Here is an 18070-nt window from a genome sequence, read left to right as displayed (position 1 = left end):
CGATTGATGATGATTAGCCATTGGGCCGGAGAGGAATAGTAACTCAGGTAACAAGATTTCCAGTCATCTGCTTAACATTGGGCCCATTCTCTTCAGAGGAGGCAAAAGAGTACAGGAGTGGACAGAGGTCCACTGAGGGAGGAGGTCCACCTCCCTGAGGTGCTTTAGAAAATAATAATAATAATAATAATAATAATAATAGTATTTGTTAAGCGCTTCCTATGTGCAAAGCACTCTTCTAAGCGCTGGGGAGGTTACAAGGTGATCAGGTTGTCCCACGGGGGGGCTCACAGTCTTCATCCCCATTTTACAGATGAGGTAACAGGCACAGAGAAGTTAAGTGACTTGCCCGAAGTCACACGGCTGACAGCTGGCGGAGCGGGGATTTGAACCCATGACCTCTGACTCCAAAGCCCGGGCTCTTTCCACTGAGCCACGCTGCTTCTCAAAATAGTAATAATCTCTAGACGGTCAACTTGTGGGCAGGGAACACGTCTACCAAATACGTTACATTGCACTCTCTGAAGCGTTTAGTACACTGCCCCGCAAATGGCAAAGGCTCATGAAATATCATCGGTCGATTAATGGTGTTAAGTACTTACCATGCGTCAAGCACTTAAGAGAAGCAGCGTGGCTCAGTGGAAAGAACACGGGCTTGGGAGCCAGAGGTCGTGGGTTCTAATCCCCGCTCCGCCGCTCGTCAGCTGTGTGACTTTGGGCGAGTCACTTAACTTCTCGGTGCCTCAGTTAACTCGTCTGGAAAATGGGGATTAAGACTGTGAGCCCCACGAGGGACAACCTTGTATTCCCCCTAGAGCTTAGAAAAGTGCTTCCCACATAGTGAGTGCTTAATAAATGCCATTATATTCCCCCTTTTAGACTGTGAGCCCACTGTTGGGTAGGGACCGTCTCTATATGTTGCCAATTTGTACTTCCCAAGCGCTTAGTACAGTGCTCTGCACATAGTAAGCGCTCAATAAATACGATTGATGATGATTATCATCATTATCACTGTACTGTGCACTGGTTTAAAAATAAGCAGATCAGATCCAGCCCTTGCCTCACATGGAGCTCACAGATTAAGGGAGAGAGAGAACGGGTATCCGATCCCCATTTTTACAGATGAGCGAACCGAGGCACAGAGAAGTTAAGCAACTTGCCCAGAGTCACACAGTGGGGGAGTGGCAGAGCCTGAGATACTGAAAGTAGCAGGGATTCCTGTCTAAACAAAAGCCTTGGATTTCCTGGGGGAGACGGGGGAAAACATCTCTCCTTGGAGCTCAAAGCGCTCTTCCACTCACTCATTCAATCATTTATTGAGCAATAAATAAATTATTATTATAATAATAACAATTTATTATTTATTTACTGTGTGCAGGGTTACTGTGTGCAGGGTACTGTACCAAGAGAAGCAGCGTGGCTTAGTGGAAAGAACGTGAGCTTGGGAGTCAGAGGATGTGGGTTCTAATCCTGCCTCTGCCACTTGTCTGCTGGGTCACATTGGGCAAGTCTCTTCGCTGTGCCTCGGTGACCTCATCTGTAAAACGGGGATTAAAAGTGAGAGCCCCATGTGGGACAACCTGATTACCCCGTATCTACCCCAGCGCTTAGAACAGTGCTTGGCACAGAGTAAGTGCTTAAATACCGTCATCATCATCATCATCATCATCAATCGTATTTATTGAGCGCTTACTATGTGCAGAGCACTGTACTAAGCGCTTGGGAAGGACAAATTGGCAACATATAGAGACACTCCCTACCCAACAGTGGGCTCACAGTCTAAAAGGGGGAGACAGAGAACAAAACCAAACATACTAACAAAATAAAATAAATAGAATAGATATGTACAAATAAAATAGAGTAAAAAATATGTACAAACATATACACAATTATTATTATTATTATTATTATCACTAAGCGCATTCTGGATCCCTATGAGAAAACTGAAGTGACAAGAGAGAGGGGAAACATTTTCTGCCCATTCTGCCGAGGCTCAAGCTTACACAATCCTGGCTGGCTGCCACCGCCATTTGTCAGCTGTGTGACTTTGGGCAAGTCATTTCACTTCTCTGGGCCTCAGTGACCTCATCTGGAGAATGGGGATTACGTCTGGCAGCCCCACGTGGGACAACCTGATTACCTTATATATTTGAGAAGCGGCGTGGCTCAGTGGAAGGAGCCCAGGCTTTGGAGTCAGAGGTCATGGGTTCCAATTCCGGCTCCGCCACCTGTCAAGTTGTGTGACTTCGGGCAAGTCACTTCACTTCTCTGTGCCTCAGTTCCCTCATCTGTAAAATGGAGATTAAGACTGTGAGCCCCCCGTGGGACAACCTGATCGCCTTGTATCCTCCCCAGCGCTTAGAACAGTGCTCTGCACATAGTAAACACATAATAAATGACATCATCATCATCATGTTACCTCATCTGCAAAATGGGGATTAAGACTGTGAGCCCCCCATGGGAAAATCTGATCACCTAGTAACCTCCCCAGCATTTAGAACAGTGCTCTGCACATAATAAGTGCTTAATAAATGCCATCATCATCATCATCAGTTACCTCATCTGCAAAATGGGGATTAAGACTGTGAGCCCCCCGTGGGACAACCTGATCACCTTGTAACCTCCCCTGCGCTTAGAACAGTGCTCTGCACATGGTAAACAGTAAATGCCATCATCATCAGTTACCTCATCTGCAAAATGGGGATTAAGACTGTGAGCCCCACGTGGGACAACCTGATCACCTTGTAACCTCCCCAGCGCTTAGAACAGTGCTCTGCACATAGTAAGCGCTTAATAAATGCCATCCTCATCATCAGTTACCTCATCTGCAAAATGGGGATTAAGACTGTGAGCCCCACGTGGGACAACCTGATCACCTTGTAACCTCCCCAGCGCTTAGAACAGTGCTCTGCACATAGTAAACACATAATAAATTACATCATCATCATCATCATGTTACCTCATCTGCAAAATGGGGATTAAGACTGTGAGCCCCACGTGGGACAACCTGATCACCCTGTAACCTCCCCAGCATTTAGAACAGTGCTCTGCACATAGTAAGTGCTTAATAAATGCCATCCTCATCATCAGTTACCTCATCTGTAAAATGGGGATTAAGACTGTGAGCCCTCCATGGGACAACCGGATCACCTGGTAACCTCCCCAGCATTTAGAACAGTGCTCTGTGCATAGTAAACACTTAATAAATGCCATAATCATCAGTTACCTCATCTGCAAAATGGGGATTAAGCCTGTGAGCCCCACATGGGACAACATGATCACCGGGTAACCTCCCCAGTGTTTAGAACAGTGCTCTGCACATAGTAAGCACTTAATAAATGCCGTCATCATCATCAGTTACCTCATCTGCAAAATGGGGATTAAGACTGTGAGCCCCACGTGCGACATCCTGATCACCTTGTTACCTCCCCAGCGCTTAGAACAGTGCTCTGCACATAGTAAGCACTTAATAAATGCCATCATCATCATCATCAGTTACCTCATCTGCAAAATGGGGATTAAGACTGCGAGCCCCACCTGGGACAACCTGATCACCTTATAACCTCCCCAGTGCTTAGAACAGTGCTCTGCACATAGTAAGCGCTTAATAAATGCCATCACCATCAGCTACCTCGTCTGCAAAATGGGGATTAAGACTGTGAGCACCCCCGTGGGACAACCTGATCACCTGGCAACCTCCCCAGCATTTAGAACAGTGCTTTGCACATAGTAAGTGCTTAATAAATGTCATCATTATTACTATATCCACCCTAGCGCTTTTTAACAGTGTTTGGCACCTAGTAAGTGCTTAACAAATACTATTATTATCATTATTATTATCATTATTATTATTAAGAGCCATAGAGCTGGGGCCTGGCCAACTAGCAATGTGACCTAACAGGCCTTTCGGTCCAAGTGGGTGACGAGCCGGGCCGCAGTTGCGGCCGTGGTCCGGCAGAGGGCAGTAAGGCGCGGCGGCGTTGGGCACAGTCAGGCTGTAGTTGCGGCCGTGGCCCGGCAGAGGGCAGTGAGAGGCGGCGTCATCGGGCAGAGCCGGGCTGCAGTTGCGGAAGTGGGCCGGCAGAGGGCAGTGAGAGGCGGCGGCGGCGGGCAGAGCCGGGCGGCAGTTGCGGAAGTGTTCCGGCAGAGGGCAGTGAGAGCGGGCGCCGTTGGGCAGAGCCTGGCTGCAGTTGCGGCCGTGGACCGGCAGAGGGCAGTAAGACGCGACGGCTTTCGGCAGAGCCGGGCTGCAGTTGCGGAAGTGTTCCAGCAGAGGGCAGTGAGAGCGGGCGGCGTTGGGCACAGCCGGGCTGCAGTTGCGGAAGTGTTCCAGCAGAGGGCAGTGAGAGCGGGCGGCGTTGGGAAGAGCCGGGCGGCAGTTGCGGAAGTGTTCCAGCAGAGGGCAGCGAGAGCGGGCGGCGTTGGGCAGTGCCGGGCGGCAGTTGCGGAAGTGTTCCGGCAGAGGGCAGTGAGAGGCGGTGGCGTCGGGCAGAGCCGGGCGGCAGTTGCGGAAGTGGGCCGGCAGAGGGCAGTGTGAGGCGGCGGCGTCGGGCAAAGCCGGGCGGCAGTTGCGGTCGTGGCCCGGCAGAGGGCAGTAAGACGCGACGGCTTTCGGCAGAGCCGGGCTACAGTTGCGGAAGTGGGCCGGCAGAGGGCAGTGAGAGGCGGCGGCGTCGGGCAGAGCCGGGAGGCAGTTGCGGAAGTGGGCCGGCAGAGGGCAGTGAGAGCGGGCGGCGTCGGGCAGAGCCGGGCTGCAGTTTCGGAAGTGTTCCGGCAGAGGGCAGTGAGAGCGGGCGGCGTTGGGCAGAGCCGGGCTGCAGTTGCGGAAGTGTTCCGGCAGAGGGCAGTGAGAGCGGGCGGCGTTGGGAAGAGCCGGGCGGCAGTTGCGGAAGTGCTCCAGCAGAGGGCAGCGAGAGCGGGCGGCGTTGGGCAGTGCCGGGCTGCAGTTTCGGAAGTGTTCCGGCAGAGGGCAGTGAGAGCGGGCGGCGTTGGGCAGAGCCGGGCGGCAGTTGCGGAAGTGGGCCGGCAGAGGGCAGTGAGAGCGGGCGGCGTTGGGAAGAGCCGGGCGGCAGTTGCGGAAGTGTTCCAGCAGAGGGCAGCGAGAGCGGGCGGCGTTGGGCAGTGCCGGGCGGCAGTTGCGGACGTGTTCCGGCAGACGGCAGTGAGAAGCGGCGGCGTTGGGCAGAGCCGGGCTGCAGTTGCGGAAGTGTTCCAGCAGAGGGCAGTGAGAGCGGGCGGCGTGGGGCAGAGCCGGGCTGCAGTTGCGGAAGTGGTCCGGCAGAGGGCAGTGAGAGCGGGCGGCGTTGGGAAGAGCCGGGCGGCAGTTGCGGAAGTGTTCCAGCAGAGGGCAGCGAGAGCGGGCGGCGTTGGGCAGAGCCGGGCGGCAGTTGCGGAAGTGGGCCGGCAGAGGGCAGTGAGAGGCGGCGGCGTCGGGCAGAGCCGGGCTGCAGTTGCGGAAGTGGGCCGGCAGAGGGCAGTGAGAGGCGGTGGCGTTGGGCAGAGCCGGGCTGCAGTTGCGGAAGTGGGCCGGCAGAGGGCAGTGAGAGTGGGCGGCCTCGGGCAGAGCCGGGCTGCAGTTGCGGAAGTGGTCCAGCAGAGGGCAGTGGCGGCGTGAGGCTCTCTGCCGGCGTTTCCTGCCTCCTCCCATCGCCTTAAAAAGGAAACTCCAGTCCCAGTGACCTCCACACAGATGACCTCAAGCGAGGCTTAATCAATCAATCAATCGTATTTATTGAGCGCTTACTGTGTGCAGAGCACTGGACTAAGCGCTTGGGAAGTCCAAGTTGGCAACATATTGAGACAGTCCCTACCCAACAGTGGGTTCACCGTCTAAAAAGGGGGAGATAGAGAGCAAAACCAAACATACTAACAAAATAAAATAAATAGAATAGATATGTACAAGTAAAATAAAGAGTAATAAATTCATTCATTCAATCGTATTTATTGAGCGCTTACTGTGTGCAGAGCACTGGACTAAGCGCTTGGGAAGTCCCAGTTGGCAACATATTGAGACAGTCCCTACCCAACAGTGGGCTCACCGTCTGAAAAGGGGGAGACAGAGAGCAAAACCAAACATACTAACAAAATAAAATAAATAGAATAGATATGTACAAGTAAAATAAAAAAATAGAGTAATAAATTCATTCATTCAATCGTATTTACTGAGCACTTACTGTGTGCAGAGCACTGTACTAAGCGCTTGGGAAGTACAAGTTGGCATCATATGTATATAGGTTTGTACATATTTTTTACTCTATTTTATTTGTACATATCTATTCTATTTATTTTATTTTGTTAGTATGTTTGGTTTTGTTCTCTGTCTCCCCCTTTTAGACTGTGAGCCCACTGTTGGGTAGGGACTGTCTCTATATGTTGCCAACTTGGACTTCCCAAGCGCTCAGTACAGTGCTCTGCACATAGTAAGCGCTCAATAAATACGATTGATGATGATGATGATGATGATATAGAGACAGTCCCTACCCAACAGTGGGCTCACAGTCTAGAAGGGGGAGACGGAGAACAAAACGTAGTAACAAAATAAAATAAATAGAATAAACATGTACAAATAAAAAGAGTAATAAATATGTCTAAACATATATCCATATATACAGGTGCTGTGGGGAAGGGAAGGAGGTAAGATGGGGGGATGGAGAGGGGGACGAGGGGGAGAGGAGCCCGGGCTGGGGAGTCGGAGGTCGTGGGTTCTAATCCTGGCTCCCCCACTTGTCAGCTGTGTGACTTTGGGCCAGCCACTTCACTTCTCTGGGCCTCAGTTACCTCATCTGTCAAACGGGGGTGAAAACTGTGAGCTCCACATGGGGCACCCTGATTACCTTCAATCTACCCCAGCGCTTAGAACAGTGCTTGGCACAGAGTAAGTGCTTAATACTATCATCATCAACAACAGTTCATTCAATCAATCGTATTTATTGAACACTTACTGTGCGCAGAGCACTGTACTAAGCGCTTGGGAAGTACAAGTAGGCAACATATAGAGACGGTCCCTACCCAACAGCGGGCTCACAGTCTAGAAGGGGGAGACAGAGAACAAAACATACTAACTCCTATTGATTAATAATAATAATAATAATAATAATGGCGGCATTTATTAAGCACTTACTATGTGCAAAGCACTGTGCTAAGCGCTGGGGAGGTTACAAGAATAATAATAATGGCATTTGTTAAGTGCTTACTATGTGCAAAGCACTGTTCTAAGCGCTGGGGAGGTTACAATAATATGTGCAAAGCACTGTTCTAAGCACTGGGGAGGTTACAATAATAATAATAATATGTGCAAGGCACTGTTCTAAGCGCTGGGGAGGTTACAATAATAATAATAATATGTGCAAAGCACTGTTCTAAGCACTGAGGGGGTTACAGTAATAATAATGGCATTTGTTAAGTGCTTACTATGTGCAAAGCACTGTTCTAAGGAGAAGATCAGCTTGTTCCATATGGGGCTCACAGTCTTAATCCCCATTTTACAGATGAGGGAACTGAGGCACAGAGAAGTTAAGTGACTTGCCCAAAGTCACCCAGCTGACAACTGGCAGAGCCGGGATTTGAACTCATATCCCCTGACTCCAAAGCCCCATCTCGCTGTGTGCAGAGCACTGTGCAATGCGACAATAAATGGTGCCATTCCCTGCCCACAAGGAGCTGGCAAGATCCTTGGTGACCTCTCATTCATTCAATCATATTGATTGAGCGCTTACTGTGTACAGAGCACTGTACTAAGCACCTGGGAAAGTATAATACAACAATAAACGGTGACATTCCCTGCCCACAAGGAGCTTGCAAGATGCTCAGTGACCATTCATTCAATCATATTTATTAAGCACTTACTGTGTACAGAGCACTGTACTAAGCGCCTGGGAAAGTACAGTGCAACAATAGATGGTGGCACTCCCTGCCCACAAAGAGATCCTCAGTGACTTTTCATTCATTCATTCAATTGTATTGATTGAGTGCTTACTGTGTACCGAGCACTGTACTAAGTGCCCGGGAAAGTACAATACAACAATAAACCGAGACATTCCCTGCCCACAACCAGCTTGCAAGATCCTCAGTGACCACTCACTCATTCGATCGTATTTATTAAGCGCTTACTGTGTGCAGAGCATCATACTAAGCGCCTGGAAAAGTACAACAATAAACGGTGACATTTCCTGCCCAAAAGGAGCTTGCAAGATCCTCGGTGACCTTTCATTCATTCATTCAATTGTATTTATTGCGTGCTTACTGCATACAGAGCACTGTATTAAGTTCCTGGGAAAGTACAATAAAATAATAAACAGTGACATTCCCTGCCCACAACCAGCTTGCAAGATCCTTGGTGACCTTTCATTCAACTATATTTATTGAGCGCTTAATGTGTGCAGAGCACTGTACTAAACAACTGGGAAAGTACACTACAAAGTACAATGGGAAGTCTGCCGTGTGACCCTGGGCAAACCACTTAACTTCTCTGTGCCTCAGTTACCCCCTCTGTAAAATGGGGATTAAGACTGTGAGCCCCACGTGGGACAACCTAATTACTTTGTATCTACCCCAGCGCTTAGAAAAGCGCTTGGCACATAGTAAGCGCTTAACAAATCCCATAATTATTATTACCATTATTATTATTATTCCCTGCCCACAACAAGCTTGCAAGATCCTCGGTGACCTTTCATTCATTCATTCAATCGTATTTATTAAGTGCTTACTGTGTGCAGAGCATCATACTAAGCGCCTGGAAAAGTACAACAATAAACGGTGACATTTTCTGCCCACAAGGAGCTTGCGAGATCCTCGGTGACCTTTCATTCATTCATTCAATTGTATTTATTGCGTGCTTACTGCGTACAGAGCACTGTACTAAATTCCTGGGAAAGTACAATAAAATAATTAACAGTGACATTCCCTGCCCACAACCAGCTTGCAAGATCCTTGGTGACCTTTCATTCAATTATATTTATTGAGCGCTTAATGTTTGCAGAGCACTGTACTACACAACTGGGAAAGTACACTCCAAAGTACAATGGGAAGTCTGCCGTGTGACCCTGGGCAAACCACTTCTCTGTGCCTCAGTTACCTCCTCTGTAAAATGGGGATTAAGACTGTGAGCCCCACGTGGGACAACCTAATTACTTTGTATCTACCCCAGCGCTTAGAATAGTGCTTGGCACATAGTAAGTGCTTAACAAATCCCATAATTATTATCACCATTATTATTATTATTCCCTGCCCACAACAAGCTTGCAAGATCCTCGGTGACCTGTCATTCATTCATTCACTCACTTGTATTTAGTAAGCGCTTACTGTGTGCAGAGCACTGTACTAAGCGCTTGTGGATGTAGGTCATTCTTCCTCAAAGTCAAATCCTTTGGCCACATCAGCGTGATTTTCCGGGGCGGGCGAGTGTGGGGGGCGGTGCAGATTACCTTCAAGGTGCTTTTTTTAAAAAATAGTATTTTTTTAAGGGCTTATTATGTATCATTCAATCGTATTTATTGAGCGCTTACTGTGTGCAGGGCACTGTACCAGACTGTACTAAAAAGCACTGGGGTAGATCATCATCAATCGTATTTATTGAGTGCTTACTATGTGCAGAGCACTGTACTAAGCGCTTGGGAAGTACAAATTGGCAACATATAGAGACAGTCCCTACCCAACAGTGGGCTCACAGTCTAAAAGGGGGAGACAGAGAATAAAACCAAACATACTAACAAAATAAAATAAATAGAATAGATATGTACAAATAAATTAAATAGAGTAAAAAAAATATGTACAAACATATATACATATATACAGGTGCTGTGGGGAAGGGAGGGAGGTAAGATGGGGGGGATGGAGAGGGGGACGAGGGGGAGAGGAAGGAAGGGGCTCAGTCTGGGAAGGCCTCCAAGTTAATCAGGTTGGACCCAATCCACGTCTTACATGGGGATCAGTGTTCATCCCCATTTTACAGATGAGGCACAGAGAAGTGGAACGACTTGCCCAAAGTCCACAGATAAGCAGCCGAGCAGGGATTAGAACCCAAGTCCTTCTGACTCCCAACCTGTGCTCTGTCCATTAGGCCATGCTGTTTCCCCTTGGTGCCTTCTGGTTATTTTATTTTCCAGAGCTCACGAGGGGAAATCCAACCCCAAAGGGGGACAACAGCATTTAACTTTCTCAAATTCCTCTGAGATTTGATCTGTGCAAGGAGATTTACTCGGTACTACGCACTGGGGTAGGTTCTAAATCAGATTGGGCACAGTTCCTGACCCACACGGTGCCCACAATCTAAAAGGGAGGGAGAGCAGCGAGGTTATCCTCGTTTTACAGCTGAGGAAACTGAGGCACAGAGAGGTTAACTGACTCCCCCAAGGTTGCACAGCAGGCCAGTTGCAGACCTGGAAATAGAACCGGGATTTTCCAGCTCCCGGTCCTGTGACCCGTTAGGCTCTTTCCGACGTGGTGCTGTTTAAGGCTCCCTCGGGGACCCCAAGAGAGAGTTCGAGGCTGGACACGTGAACAAGTAAGGACAGTTCAGGATGAAATCGGCCAGAGTGCCAAGTGATTCGCAGGAAAACCACAGGACACCGAGAAGCAGCGGGGCTCAGTGGAAAGAGCCCGGGCTTTGGAGTCAGAGGTCACGGGTTCAAATCCCTTCTCCGGCAATGGTCAGCTGTGGGACTTTGCTCAAGTCACAACTTCTCTGGGCCTCAGTGACCTCATCGGGAAAATGGGGATTAAGACTGTGAGCCCCCCGTGGGACAACCTGATCGCCCTGTAACCTCCCCAGCGCTTCGAACAGTGCTTTGCACATAGTAAGAGCTTAATAAAGGGACCCCCGCCCTGGAGAGCGTAGCACATGCACGGTCAGAGCCCAGGTGGAAGGGAGCCCCTTCCTTCCTCTTCCCCTCGTCCCCCTCTCCATCCCCCCCATCTTACCTCCTTCCCTTCCCCACAGCACCTGTATATATGTTTGTACATATTTATTACTCTATTTATTTTACCTGTACGTATCTATTCTATTTATTTTATTTTGTTAGTATGTTTGGTTTTGTTCTCTGTCTCCCCCTTTCAGACTGTGAGCCCACTGTTGGGTAGGGACTGTCTCTATATGTTGCCAATCTGTACTTCCCAAGCGCTTAGTACAGTGCTCTGCACCTAGTAAGCGCTCAATAAATACAACTGACGATAAATGCTGTCATTATTATTATAATTATTACAAACCTGGGTGTCGGAAGGACCTGGGTTCTAATTCCAGCTCTGACACTCGTCTGCTACGTGACTTCGGACGAGTCGCTTAACTCCTCCGTCCCTCCATGACCTCACCTGTGAAAAGGGGGTTAAGACAGGGAGCCCCATGTGGGACATGGACTGTGTCCAACCTGATTAAGCTTGTATCTACCCCAGCACTTAGTACAGTGCCTGCTACATAGCAAGCTCTTAAATATTTAAAAAAAAAAAAAAACACCCAGGAGGTTTGGGTCACCACTTCGCTTCTCATTTTGAAGATGGGGAAAGGGAGGTTTTGGAAAGGTAAAGTGAGTCACTCACTCAGAGCCACCCAGCCAGCCTGAGGCCTCTCCACCTGCAAGGAGACAAGTGACTCCTAATTAGATTATCCGGACCTAACGGACCACGTTTTAAAAGACTTCTTGCGTGCGTTTGGTCTAAACACTTGGGATGAAGGGTTCGCAAGGCAACATCAGAGAGGCACGGGTGCCTCCCGAATCAGACCCTGTAGGGCAGTACGGCTTAACCCTAGCGATGACCAACAAGATGCCAAAACAGGCCCTGGGGATTTTAGGCATTCACCTCTCCCACTCAATGACTCCTCACTGCCGTCCAAGGAACCCGGCCAGTTCGGAAAGCCGTGATCGAGTTCGTTAGGCAACGGTTTCCAGGAAGAGGAAAACCGGCTCCTTCCTCCGAACAGAACCGCACGCTGGGATCCGGAGCGGGTGGATTGATGGAAACCTCCTCTACGACTGGAAGAGGGGTGAAACTGTTTCCAGGAAGAGCGGAGCGTTCCCAGGCTCCCGGTGCCACAGTAAGACACGCTCTGTGGCAGGGCCTGTTCCGAATGATTCAAACCGACATCACCGTTAGACAGGGATTTTATTCAGTTTGATCCAACCCGCTTGGGAAAAGGCTGAGAGGGCTGCAGGTGGGATTGGAGTTGAAAGCGGGAACGGGTGCCGTGGGTAGTGGTTGGAACCACTTGAAGAATGTGGTCAAGAAGCAGCATGGCTTAGTGTGGAAAAAGCACAGGCCTACGAGTCAGCGGACCTCGGCTCTAATTCCGGCTCCGTCCCTCGGCTGCTGTGCAACCTTAGGCAAATCGCTTAACTTCTCTGCGCCTCAGTTACCCCATCTGTAATATGAGAATTAAAGCTGTTAGCCCTGTGTGGGACAGGGACTATGTCCAACCTGATTATCCTGTGTCTACCCCGGGTTTTAGTAAAAGTGCCTGGCACATAGGAAGCACTTAAATACCATTTTAAAAAAAAAAAAAAGGTCACTTCACTTCTCTGTGCCTCAATTACCTTATCTGTAAAATGAGGATTGAGACTGTGAACTCAATTTGAGACAGGGACCTTATTAGCGTGTATCTACCTCAGCAGTTAGTCCAGTGCTTAGCACATAAGTGCTTAAATACCATCACTGTTATTATTATTAATTTGGGACAGGGACCGTGTCCAACCTTATTAGCGTGTACCTACCTCAGCAGTTAGTCCAGTGCTTAGCACATAGTAAGTGCTTAAATACCATTATTGTTATTATTATTATTATTACAGCTGTATGTAGTGCTTAACAAATGTAAAAAAACAAAACGAATGGTATACGTTAGTAGTTTGGTGTACACACACACAGGTTTAGGTGTTGCCCGGACGCAAGGAGTTGGACTAGTTAATCTTACACAGATTATTTCAACCCTCTGAGGCCAGGTCGAGAAAAGCAAAAGCCAGATCTATTTGTCTCCCAATTAAGGTTTAGATCACTGATGCTAGCCGATTTAGCAGTGAAAGCTTACAAGTGTTTCGAATAATTCAGACAAATTTTTCTTTTAGATCTTTCCACTAGAACTGTGGATAATTCGTTATTGTGGCCTCCAACTGATATCAGAAAATTCTGGATGATCCATATTCACTTGGCATTAATCGACTTTCGCCCCTGTCTTTTTGGCAGGGTATGCGCGGCCCAATTCCATGGAAATCAGTGCAGGCGATAACGGCAAATTCTTGGTTCTCAAACAAATCATGTCTGTGATCTTTCACCTGCCTGAAAGATGAGAGCCCACATGGCCTACTGGAAAGGACTATGGGGCTGGGAGTCGGGAGACCCGGGTTCCAACCCATATTCTACCACTTGCCTGCTCTGTGATCTTGGGCAAATCACTTCGCCATGCCTCAGTTTCTTCATCTGTAAAACGGGGATAAAATACCTGTTCTCCCTCTCCGTTTGACTGTGAGCCCCACGTGGGACAGGGACTGTGTCCCAACTGATATTCCGATTACCCTGCATCTAATGTAGTGCTTGGCACCTACTAAGCACTTAAAAGCGACAAATGTTATTGTCATTATCATTATTAATATGAGAAAAAGCAGCAACATGTCAGTGATTTATGTCACTAAAGAGACCACCCTATCCTTTGCGGTAATACCTGTCTCTCCCTCTTTTTATGTTGGTAACTAATTAAATAAGTGTGCATTTGTTAGAGGGGAGGATATTAAATTACTATGGTATCTTCACTACTGTTATCCTCTAAAATAATAAGAATAGTATTTGTTAAACACTTTCTGTGTGCCTAGCACTGTTCTAAGCACTGGGTTACAAGGTTATCAGGTTGAACACAGTCTCTGTTCCGCATGAGGCTCACAGTCTAAGTAGGAGGGAGTAGGATTCAATCCCCATTTTACAGATGATATAAAAGGCCCAGAGAAGCTAAGCAACTTGCGTAAGATCACACAGCAGGCAAGAGGCTGAGTCAGGATTAAAACCCAGGTCCTCCGACTCCCAGCCCCACGCTCTTTCCACTAGGCCACGCTACTAGTTAGAGAAGCAGCGTGGTTCAGTGGAAAGAGCCTGGACTTGAGAGTCAGAGATCATGGGTTCTAATCCCGGCTCCGTCACTTGTTAGCTGCGTGAGACTTTGGGTACGTCAGTTTACTTCTCTGTGCCTCAGTTACCTCGTCTGTCAAATGGGGATTAAGACTGTGAGCCCCAGGTGGGACAACCTGATAACCTCGTATCAATCCCCCCAGCACTCAGAACAGTGCTTTGCACATAGTAAACACTTAACAAATACCATTATTATTATTATTATTATTATTACTCCAGTCCCAAGTAATCTTGATCAGATGGGTCAGAAGCGCTCCGGGACTCTGGAGAGGAGACACTGGGGCTGGTCTTACTTACCCCCCAATCATGTCTCCAGATGTCCTGGGAGGGAGCAGCAGGAGAGGATTGCATTTAAACACACTATGCCTCGCTTTCCTACCAGACTATTCCAATCTCTCTGCGCACACCCAGAATTTCATCCAAGTTAATGAGCAACCCAACACAGGGGCTTGATCCCGAATCCCAGACTGGGACAGGGAGGGAGTCTTTCCTTCTTAGAGAGAATCCTCAAATCGCACATACACCCCACCACTCAGCTCTAAGCAGTCCGTGAAGTTCAGGATGCAAGTCCAGATTCGACCCAGGATCGGACTGAAGCTGCCTGCTTCACTTTCTCCCTAAAACTGTGAAAGGATCCCAGCCCCAGCCCCCACCTCTGCACTGTGCCCTGCGGTTTGACGGGATAAGTGCTGAACGTGAGCTATTTGCTGGCATTAATCTGGGAACAGCGCCTGCGGTGAGGCTGCAGCTCCGACTGCCTCATGTGACATTGCTGGAGGAGGAACTGACGGGGGCCTCTGGGTGGAAACCAGAAAAGCAACCAATTACTCATCATCATCATCATCAATCGTATTTATTGAGCGCTTACTATGTGCAGAGCACTGTACTAAGCGCTTGGGAAGTACAAATTGGCAACATATAGAGACAGTCCCTACCCAACAGTGGGCTCACAGTCTAAACGGGGGAGACAGAGACAGAGACATACTCCAGCGAGCTATGAAGCCCAGTGGCATTTCAGGATGGCAAGTGACCTCCTAAACCTATTCTCTTATTCTTCAGCCTAACCTTTTGAGAATTAGGATGGGGGTGTAATTCAATTGCTATTTACTTGCCATTACTATTAACTATATAGTAAATATTACTATTTACTATACTATACTACTATTTACTATATTACTATTGAATTGCTATTCTATTGCTATTTCTAGACTGTGAGCCTGTTATTGGGTACTATTTACTATATTACTACTGAATTGCTATTCTATTGCTATTTCTAGACTGTGAGCCCGTTATTGGGTAGGGACCGTCCCTATATATTGCCGACTTGTACTTCCCAAGCTCCTAGTACAGTGCTCTGCACACAGTAAGCACTCAATGAATACAATTGAATGAATGAATTTACATTTTCAGGGGTTAGGGCCTAAGGGGGTCCAGTATTACCAATCTAATAATAATAGTGCTTGATAATAATAATAGTAATCATGGCACTCGTTAAGTGCTTACTATGTGCCAAGCACTTTCTAAGCATTGGGGTAGATACAAGTTAATCAGATTGCACGCGGTCCCTGTCCCACGTGGGGCTCACACTCTTATCCCCATTTTACAGATGAGGTAACTGAGGCACAGTTACCAAGGCACAGGTAAGTGACTTGCCCAAAGTCACACAGCAGAAAAGTGGCAGAGCTGGGATGAGAAGCCATGACCTTTTGACTCTCAAGCCCATGCTTTATCCAAAATACCATGCTGCTTCTCCAGATAAGCACTTACTATGTGCCAAGCATTATGTTAAATGCCCCATTCTACAGATGAAGAAACTGAGGCACAGAGAATTCAAGCTACTAGCCCAAGGTCACACGGGAGGTAAAAGGCAGAGCTGGAATTAGAACCCAAGTTTCCTGACTCCTGGTCCTATGCTCTTTCCACTAGGCCACACTGCTTCCCTTAAAGCAGTGCCCATCTCTCATGGTTATTGTTAGTCAATTGTATTTATTGAGCACTTACTGTATGCAGAGCTCTGTATTAGCATTTGAGAGAGTAAAATATAACAGACACATTCCCTGACCACAATGGGATTACAGTCCAGAGAGGAAGTCAGACATTAATATAAATAAACAAAATTACAGGTATGTACCAAAGTACTATGGGGCTGGGTGGAGGGATGGTTAATAGCTGCATGGTGATTTTATAATATAACTCTTCTCATGGCTTATTCTGGGGATCCCAACTCCGCCAATTGTCAGCTGTGTGACTTTGGGCAAGTCACTTCACCTCTCTGTGCCTCAGTTCCCTCGTCTGTAAAATGGGGATTAAGACCGACAGCCCCCTGTGGGACAACCTGATCACCTTGTAACCTCTCCAGCGCTTAGAACAGTGCTTTGCACATAGTAAGCGCTTAATAAATGCCATTATTAGTATGATTATCCCTTTCCATAGGCCCACTCTTTTAAGTGTCGGATTACGAGCACCAGACAAGAAATTGAGACCCTGACACTTACCTGCAGCCACTTAAAGGGTCAGTAGGGCATAGATAGATCCTCCAGCATTTCCCTCATCTCCCTCTCCATTTAATCTGTTTTCATACACCCTCTGTGCTGCAAGCTCAGGTGATTCCCAGCGCCTTATTTTGGAAAGAGCATATGGAATTTGTATCGGCTGGGAGTGGAGATGAGGCCAAGTCACAGTGAAAATAATTTTTGGCTCCGTTAGCTCCTGGGCATGGGGCAGCGAACACCGGCAGAAACGCATGCCTGGGAAATACTGGGCTTCGGTACATCTGGCCCAGAGGAGAGAGTGAGGAACACATCCCTGAACATTCCTCCCCGGAGGTTTGACCCACTGACCTGGAGAAATGATCTCTGGCAGCCAGGAAGCCAAAGACCCCGTTGCCGGGTCACCGCGACTTAATTTCTGGGCCAGCTGTAGCCGGGCAAATGGCCACAGCAATGCCTACAGCTCTCAGAGGGACCCAGTGTCTCAGAATGCTAAACAGAGAATCCCTTCAGAGGCCTGAAAGAGCTCACTTGGAAAGCTCTCCTCCAAGTCCTCGTCAGTCCTCTGTGGCCGAAGAGGTGACGACTAGTGGGAATGGGCTCAGAGGGAGCAGGGAGACCGAAGCCACTCGCCGAGGGCTTAAATTAGGGTAGTGTTTGCACAGGAAAGCGGTGGACACTTTCAGCAAGCGCCTGAGACGTCATCTGCCATTTAGCCCCGGAAGACCCCGACATCTGGAATGAAGAACGGCGTGCCAAGGTTCATGGTTGTCCCCTGTTAAGGGAGAGGCCTGAAAGAGCCACTCCAGGCCTGGGAACCGGAAGGAGACAATGAGGCTCTGTCAGGGGATTCTCAGGCCCATGGTTCGGGTTTCTCCCCACGAAAGCCACGAGGGCTTAGAATGAATCAATGAACAGATGTTAAAGAGGGACAGAGACAAGCTAGCCTTCTCTCACAAATCTATCCCAGTAGAGTGTCTCCCCAGGCTTCTGCCAAATGGAGGGAGAAGAGATGGGAGCACTTTTCAGGAAACATAACTTAGGTCTCAGATACACACCAAGAACACGGGATAATCTTTTAGTTTTCACTGGAAATGTGTATACTTGATTTTGACCTGTGTCCTTATCCTTAGGGAGCAGAGAACAGTCATCTAGATATTTTAGCCAATGTCTACCAGAGTCTGAAAAGAATGATTTCCAGTCTCTGTCCCCACCCTCCAACAAGACCCTACAATAGGACAAGAATGCTGGGGCAGCTCAAACCTGTTTGCAACCTTGCAATTACTCTGTTCAATGTCACCAGGGTCCTGCCTCCTCCTTCCGAATATGTTCATTCTAAACTGCTCTGGCTGAAACGCCCTCCGACACACACTCTTAACCTCACATAATGTAGCCAGACCCATACGATGACAAGAACACTTAGGTCACCTCACCTGGCTCCCCGGCAAAGTCAATGATAAATGTTTCACTGCCGGCTCAGCTCG

This window comes from Tachyglossus aculeatus, chromosome 6 (genome assembly GCF_015852505.1).
Source record: "Tachyglossus aculeatus isolate mTacAcu1 chromosome 6, mTacAcu1.pri, whole genome shotgun sequence".
NCBI classification, from domain to species: Eukaryota; Metazoa; Chordata; class Mammalia; order Monotremata; family Tachyglossidae; genus Tachyglossus; species Tachyglossus aculeatus.
This window is presented reverse-complemented; position numbering follows the sequence as displayed.